This window comes from Pteropus medius, unplaced genomic scaffold, assembly GCF_902729225.1.
Source record: "Pteropus medius unplaced genomic scaffold, Ma_sr-lr_union100, whole genome shotgun sequence".
Lineage (NCBI taxonomy): Eukaryota > Metazoa > Chordata > Mammalia > Chiroptera > Pteropodidae > Pteropus > Pteropus medius.
Window position 1 is genome coordinate 29,088,997 of NW_024355205.1, and position 7,900 is coordinate 29,096,896.

The window sequence follows — 7,900 nt, forward strand, 5'->3', positions numbered from 1 at the left end:
TGCCATCACTGATCTTAGCTGTACGAAGTTAAGAAGGCTGTGATTTGCCTTTCACGGTCCGCCAGCCCAACCATAGGAAGAGTCAAAGAAAGTGCCTGACAGCCACGTTATGTTCGTTGGCCAAGAGCACTTACGAACTGTGAGGCAGGAGTAATTGGATGCCAAACGGAAAATTTATTGGGGTATTCCCAAGAGTTCCAGAGTTTAACCCTGTAAAGCAGACTGAGGTATGAAGAAATAAACCTTTTTTTTTTTTTTTAATTGTAATGCTGCCCTCAGGATCTGCACCGTCGCCATTTCATAAGACATGGGTATCAGTATTTTTTGTTGTAACTGTTGTTATGTAAAAAAGCTTGTTTTATTTTTACTTCACTGATCATTTTGAATTGGCGAATTAGCAAAATTATTACAAGGAAATAGATATTGGTTACCTCCAGTTATTTTGATGGTTATATTTAACCTATCTCTGTCTAGTTTGATCTATTTTGTCATATTCATAGTCTGGAAGATATTGTGCTTAATAAACAGAGAATTACAGTTCTCGTCTTCAAAGAATAAAGAATCCATCATTCACAAGACGTTACTTTCTGGAATACAGGACAAAGATTGGCTAAACTGATTTTAAGGAACAGAGAACTTATAAGGTTAGGTCACCTGAACCTTCTTAATCTGTAGTTTTTAAGCATATTAAAATCAAATGAAGAAGGCAAGAACATTAATCCATTTTTAATTAATAGTTGCTGAAAATTAAGTTAGCCAAGTTATGCTTTTTTCAGCTTGTTTCTGGAGCCCATTATGTTAAATCACATCTTTAAAATGATAACTTATACTCCGAAGTTGTGTAAAAAGTAGAAGAAAGTAGGGTGGATGGATTCTAAAAAGGACCCTAATTTATAATTTTTGACTATTTTACTTGGTTTCTTATACTTCTGACCAACTAAAAAAAAAATTTATAATAAAAATTCAGTTTTGCCTATTGTGAAAATATTGAAGGAACTTGTGCTGTATCTATATCAATTCCTTAATGGAGACCCTTTGTTTTTCTACTTGTCAACACTAAAGTCCCTCATAGGAGTCTCTCTTTTTAACCTTTTTAAAGCCAAGTCCTTAATTATGTCCTTGGAATTATTTATCCTTGTTAGATCATATCAAAATAACATAACTACAAGGTTTTTTCCTTGATTTTAGAGCTTGATTGAACAGAGTCACGTTGTGAGCTACCGGACTGCTGAGTGCCCTTTCACATGCTGACACATAGTTAATGTCAAACAATTATGTTTCTGGAATGTGACTCTGATGCATTAAATCAACCAACTTTGCTCATGGAAACATTAACAATTAAAGTCACTGAAAAATGACTCAGCCTTCAGCTTCTTTGAATGGGTGTGTTTTTCTAAGCACATTCATTTGACAGGTAAGAGTCCAAGGTTAATAACTGGGTACTGTGGAATGAGCACAAATCTACGAAATAAGCCCGAGCTCTTGCATCGATTATTTCTAATTTAATGCCAGGCTCTGTCTGGATTGAGTGGTGATGGTATAAGGTAAATTCAAGGAAATACATGAGCAGCCTCTTGGTGTCTTGAATGAGATTATTTTATTTCCTTCATTCTTTTAGTAAACCTATAAGACACCCTCATTTAGACTGGACCCTAGCTATACTGACATTCTAATGTCCAGCAGTGGGAAAATTGCCTTTTAACATTATGAGGATGAGAATTACGCTTTAAATATTAAAAATGTTTTCCTGAAAGTGGAGATTTGCATTTACATTAGAAAGTAGACTGCTTTTTTGTTTGGAGGGGAGCGGGCAGGCAATAAAACTTTAATGGGAATTGAAGTTAAATTAAAGACTGCATCATGAAATTAAGATTCCAGGAAGAGAAGAGTGAAACTTCTCAACATAATAATGTAAAAGTTATCTTCTTGATGGATGAAATTGTGTTTTTCAATGTGTTTCCTATGAGGAAAGTTGTTCTGTTGGTGTCTGTGGTGCTGAGAGGCATTAGCACCTCACTTTGAGTCAAAGAGGCTTGCTCAGCATGAGCCCGTGGTGGGAAGAAGAGCTGGCAACAGGGCTGTAGGTTGAAACCTAAAGAGAGAGCTGGCTGAGAAGAGATGCCCGGAAGGCAGGGCACATGAACCCTGGGACCTGCTATTTTGTTTATTGGCTTTATTGCTTTGCAGTTCCTATTTGATAAACACATTGTTCTTAGTTGTTTAGAGGGGATGTTTAGATACTGTCTGTGTCTGGTGCTTAGGAGTGTGCGTGTGTGTGTGTGTGTGTGTGTGTGTGTGTGTGTGTGTCTGTGCAAGCATGCGTGCGTGTGTGCACGCGTGTGTGTGTACTATGAGCTTGCTTTTGTCTAAAGGAAGCTGACTCAAGATTATGAAGGTATCCTTAAGAAAAGCTGAGCTCCATTCTGAAACAAGATAAGGGGAGCGATACTTGTACAGATTAGAATTTCTAGAGTCCACTAGGACTCCCAGACCATTCATATGTATGCTTGAAAGAAATATCTGATTCCTAAAACTTAATGGAGTCTTATAAGTATAGAAACTAATGGTTATAGGCAAGAAAGGAGCTAATAAGTGACACAATTATAAATAAGAAAATAGTGAAATTTTCTTATTTCACTAATTTTGGTTTAGGTTATGATGAACTAACTTGCAGCAGAACAATCTTCCCACTGAAAACAATTTGATCAGCTGGATTAAAGGGGAAAAAATTGTCTAAAGACATCTGAAAGCTATGAAGGTAGCCAGGACTTGAGCAGACAATATTTCAGAGAGGAGTTGGTCATTCAAGTGAGTCCTCAAGACATTTGTTGGTTCAGAAGAGGAGTGGACAGAAAGGTGGGGAAGCCAAGCTAAAGCTGGTACTAATAGACAAAAGTACTGAGTTGAGATACTGACAGTCTTAGGCCTGGAGAAGTAGGTGGTTTTCAGCACTACTAACGTGCTCAGTCACTGAGAGTCCAGATCCTGGAGGGAAAGATAGTGAAGAGAACTGAGCCATTTTTCTCCTCAAAGGATCCATCCATTCAAAGTGGCTTAGACCAAGAGATATGGAAGTTTAGCAAAACTACTGCTCCTAAGAGGCTGAAAAGCTTATGCAGAGATGATGGCAGCTCTCAATGTTGAAGAACTCAAAATCAAATTTCAGTGTGAACAATTGTTGGTAAACAAGCCAGGCTTTCAGTTGATACCCCTGAAAAGCTACATTCTAGAAGTAAAGACAGAACATAAATGTATTAAACATTACAAAAAACTGTAACATTCCCTTAAATAAGCTAAAACACTGAGAGAAATAATGTTATCTAGTCTTCATCCACCTGCCTACCAGAAACTAAAGGGAATCATCGAGAGAAACGACATTAGTTCAAAGTCTTGTACTCAATTACAAATACCAGCAGTCCAAAAAATATTACCAAAAAAAAAAAAAAAAAGACAATGGAAACTCATCCACAAGGTGTCCCAGATAGTGATATAAAAACTAGAAATGACAATACAAAAATTAAAGGCCATTCCCTTATATGAATTTAGATGTAAGAAATTTAAACCAAATGTTAACAACTTAAATCTTCCAGTGTTTTAAAAGGATAATATATCACCGACAAAATATTTTATTCTAGGAATATACATTTTATTTAACATTTAAAAAATGATCACTTAAATTCTCTATATGAATTATAAAAACAGAAAGTAGCCTAAGATGTTCTTAATAGATTCAGTAAAAGCTTTTTATGAAACTCTACCCTCATATTTAAAAACAAGTAAAACATTGCAAACTAGAATAAAAGAGATTTTCTTAATCTGATAAAGGGTATTTACAAAAAATCCTACACTTAGCCTTTGTTCAATGCTGATATATAGAAATTCTTCCTCCTCAAGTCAGAGAATGGGTCAAGGAAGTTAGAGCCAGCACTGTTATTTAAATTTCTACTGGAAGTCCTATCCATTGTAATAGCAGAAGGAGAAAAAAATGTATAAGAATCGAACAGAAATAACATAAACATTATTCAAAAGAATATATATATATATTACATATATATATATATATAATATATATATGTAATTCGAAAGATCCTACAGGTAAACTATTATAATCAATAAATGAACTAAACAAAGTCATTGTATACAATAAATACAAAAATCAATGTATTTCTTTATACCAGCAATAAAGTTTTAAGGATGAAATACAAAAATAGATGTTACCATTTCATTTAAACAAATATCTTGCTATAAATTTAATTAAAGATGATCTAAATAAATGGAGGTGTATACCACATGTGTCGATTGGAAGATGCAATACTGTTAAAAAGACAATTCTTTCCAATTGACCTATAGATTCAGTTTCATCTCAATCAAAATATTATCAAAGATTTTTTAGAAATTGCCAAATTGATGGACTTTAAAATTTGTATGGAAATGCAAAAGTCAAGATATAGCTAAGACAACTTAAAGAAGAACCAAGCCAGAAGACTTGTAAAATAAGATATCAATACCTTTTATAGAGTTGTGTTGTTAGGGTTGTGTGGGTATTGGTACAGGAGTAGATAAATTGACCAATGGAAAAAATAGAGAATCCAGAAATAGACTCACATGAATGGATATTTGATTTATGATAAATGTAGAGTAGTGGAGAAAGAATAGTCTTTCAGTAGATGATGCTAATATCATTGGATATTCATAGAGAAAAATTGGAACTTGACTCCTACATCACACTATGCACAAAAGTAAATTTCACATGTACACTAAATTAAAGTGCATAAGGTAAAACATTAAAATTTTTGGAATATAAAAGACAGGAATCTATTCATAATTTTAGAGGTAAGCAACAATTCTTAAGTAGATCATGATAAGCACTAATAAAAGAAAATTAAAAAATGAACCATATTACAAATAAAAACTTAAATACTACTAGTAAATTAATGAAAATGCTAAGCAGAGCATAAGAAAGATATTGTGATATATACAAAAATGTATATAAATTATACATATGATAAAGTAGGAGATGATAAACAATCGGCAAACTCTTGACTAGACACTTTGCAAAAGAGAATATACAAAATGACCAATGCACTTAAGGAAAAGCCCTTAATCTCATTAGTTATCACAGGAGTGCAAATCAAAAACCACAGGGACATACCACGTCATGCACACACAGCTAAAATTAAGTGAGAAGAGCAAGGTTGCTGAGAATATGGACAGCCAGAGCTCTCATATACTGCTGGGCATGTATAAATTGACAGATAACACTGCAAAAGTATATGGCAGCATTTCCGATATCTCAGAAATTCTACTTCTACGTACATACCCCACAGAGTTGTGAACATATGTACACCTAGAGATATGTACAATAATGTTCATAACAGCACTGTTTGTCATAGTCAAAAAAATAGAAACAATCTAAATGCCCATCATTCTAGAATACATAAGTAAAATCATTGTCCATACAATATAACATTCAGCCCTGAAAATGATAAAAACCATATGTGTAAATCTTAGGAACATAATTTTGAGCAAAAAAATAGCTATCAAAGAGTCTATACTTTATATAAGTTCAAAAATAGTCAAAAGTAATTTATTTTAAAAGACAGAGCAGTGGTTACCTTTGGGGAGAAGAGGTCGTTAGTGATGGGGAGGAAGTTTCTGGGACCCTGACAATGTCCTTTTTGCTAATGCAAGTGCTAGTTACACAAGTGTGTTTATTTTTTGATGTTTCATAAATCTGCAATGTTAAGATTTTCATGTTTCTATTTTTATATAATACCTAAGTAAAGATATTTACTTAAAATTAAAACTGCAATGTAAGTGCTATGCTGCCTTCCATGAAGAGAGCAGTCAATTTGCTCTTGTCAAATGAAAACCTGTACAAGGAGCACAGAGACACTGGGAAACGGAGAGTTAACTCTTCACAAGAGTGTGGGAGAGACACTCAGCTAGTGCCTTCCACGATCAACAAGACTGTGGAGATAAACAGATATTTTCCCAGCTCAAAGAGAAAAGGACTGTAAACCATAGGAACAGCATGCATTGAGAAACTTTCCAAGGCCTACACCTCTGCAAAGGTAGGAACTTCCTGCAAATGCTGAATTAATTGCTCAAGTTTTGCCACTTGAAGCCCTTTACTCCATTTGACCAGTCTGTGGAAGAGAAATGCAGTGAAAGAATCTATCTGCTCTTCAGGAGGCCGATTATCCATTTCCTCCCTCCTGCTGCCCACCTACTAGACATGTGGCTACTCATTGGCCTCAGATGGAGGCTCGGAAAGGAAAAGAGGGAGAATCAGATTAGATAATTAAGCAGCCCTGGCCAGAGGTTTGGTAGGAGGAGGAGGTTGAAACTAATGGCTAAAATGAGTCTGTTAGATTTAATGAAACTCTTAAGTTTGGCTTCCCTATGATTATATAGAGAAATGAGAATTCACGTTAATTTGCTTTTTAATAGTGTCCCAACTGATACAGCTCTTGTACAATTAATTCAACGATTAAAGGTTTTAATGTATAGAAGATGCTAAGGAAAATAGCACCCATTTAAGCTTTAGGTATTTATCCCCTGAACAAATGCAAAATATAAAAACAAAATCTATCTTAAGAAGTCTGTTTTTTTTTTTTTAAACCCACTATATGTATGCTATTACAAAGATGCAATGGAGAAGTGACATTTGCTTTCTGAGTTGCATGTATAACAGTACAATGTTTTGTTTTGTTTTGTGTTGGTAATAAGCAGTTCCTTTTATTGCAGTTTCTCTTGCAATCAGTATAAACCTAAGTATTTCATCCCCATTATATTTCAGAATTCTTTTTTTTTTAAATTAAGTTTATTGGAGTAACATTGGTTAATACAATTACATAATTTTCAGGTGTACATTATAATTTGACATCTGTATATTCTATTGTGTGTTTACAATTTTTTTTAAAAAATCAAATGTTCCTAATTTTTATTTTCAAATTATGGGACAGATACAAGTTTTAAAAATAACAATATCTTCATTCATTAGTGTTGTTCTTTGGATTATCTCGAAGGCATCAACTTTAAGCAACACCTTCAAGAATAGGGAGCATTTCAGTAGACTGGAATATAATTCAAGGCTACCCAAGAAATAAATTGCTGCATTTTAAAACAAATTCATTGGCAAATGGCTTACTGAGGATTGAAATATTTATTTTAATATATCTTCAGAAAACAACCATATGATTGAGATAATTCATGCCCCATACCAATGTGGTCTGCCAACTCGTCTTTAGTGAATACAATTTTCTCCGACCATTTGGGGCCACTGGTATGTTAGAACCCACATGAATAGGCAAAACATGGAGGAATGATTACATAGCAATAGTCCAACAAGGCACAATAGGAAATATTCACAATGGAGAGTTGGCAGAGGATGAATGGGAGAATTTATACTGAGCTAAGAAGAGAAAGTAACCACAGAGAAAATGCACCATTAAATAGAAGCCATCTATTTCTGAAATTGAATGATATTTGTAAAAAGCCTATAAGAAAAAGTCATATTATAGTTGACACATTTGCAGAACATGCACAAAAATAGTATCTGTATGAATCTATGAAGTAGTAAATTGTCGTAGCAATAGGATGTTAATACATGGTTGGTGGAGACTTTAAAGTTAGAAGTTGGAGCAAATTATGACTTAGACTTAAGTCTGAAATATCATTCATATTCTGAACCTGGGAAGTTACTGGCATTTCAGTTTGGTACTGGTTTCCAAGTGTACCTGATCAATGAAGGACCATAAAAAGAAATGAGATAATGAGATGCTTAATTATTTCTTTCAAATGAATTTTCCAGTACAGGATGTATAGCTAATAAACACTCCTATAATCTAGTCACAATTTCCAGGTATGAAATTATTTGATCTGTGAGAACGATCAT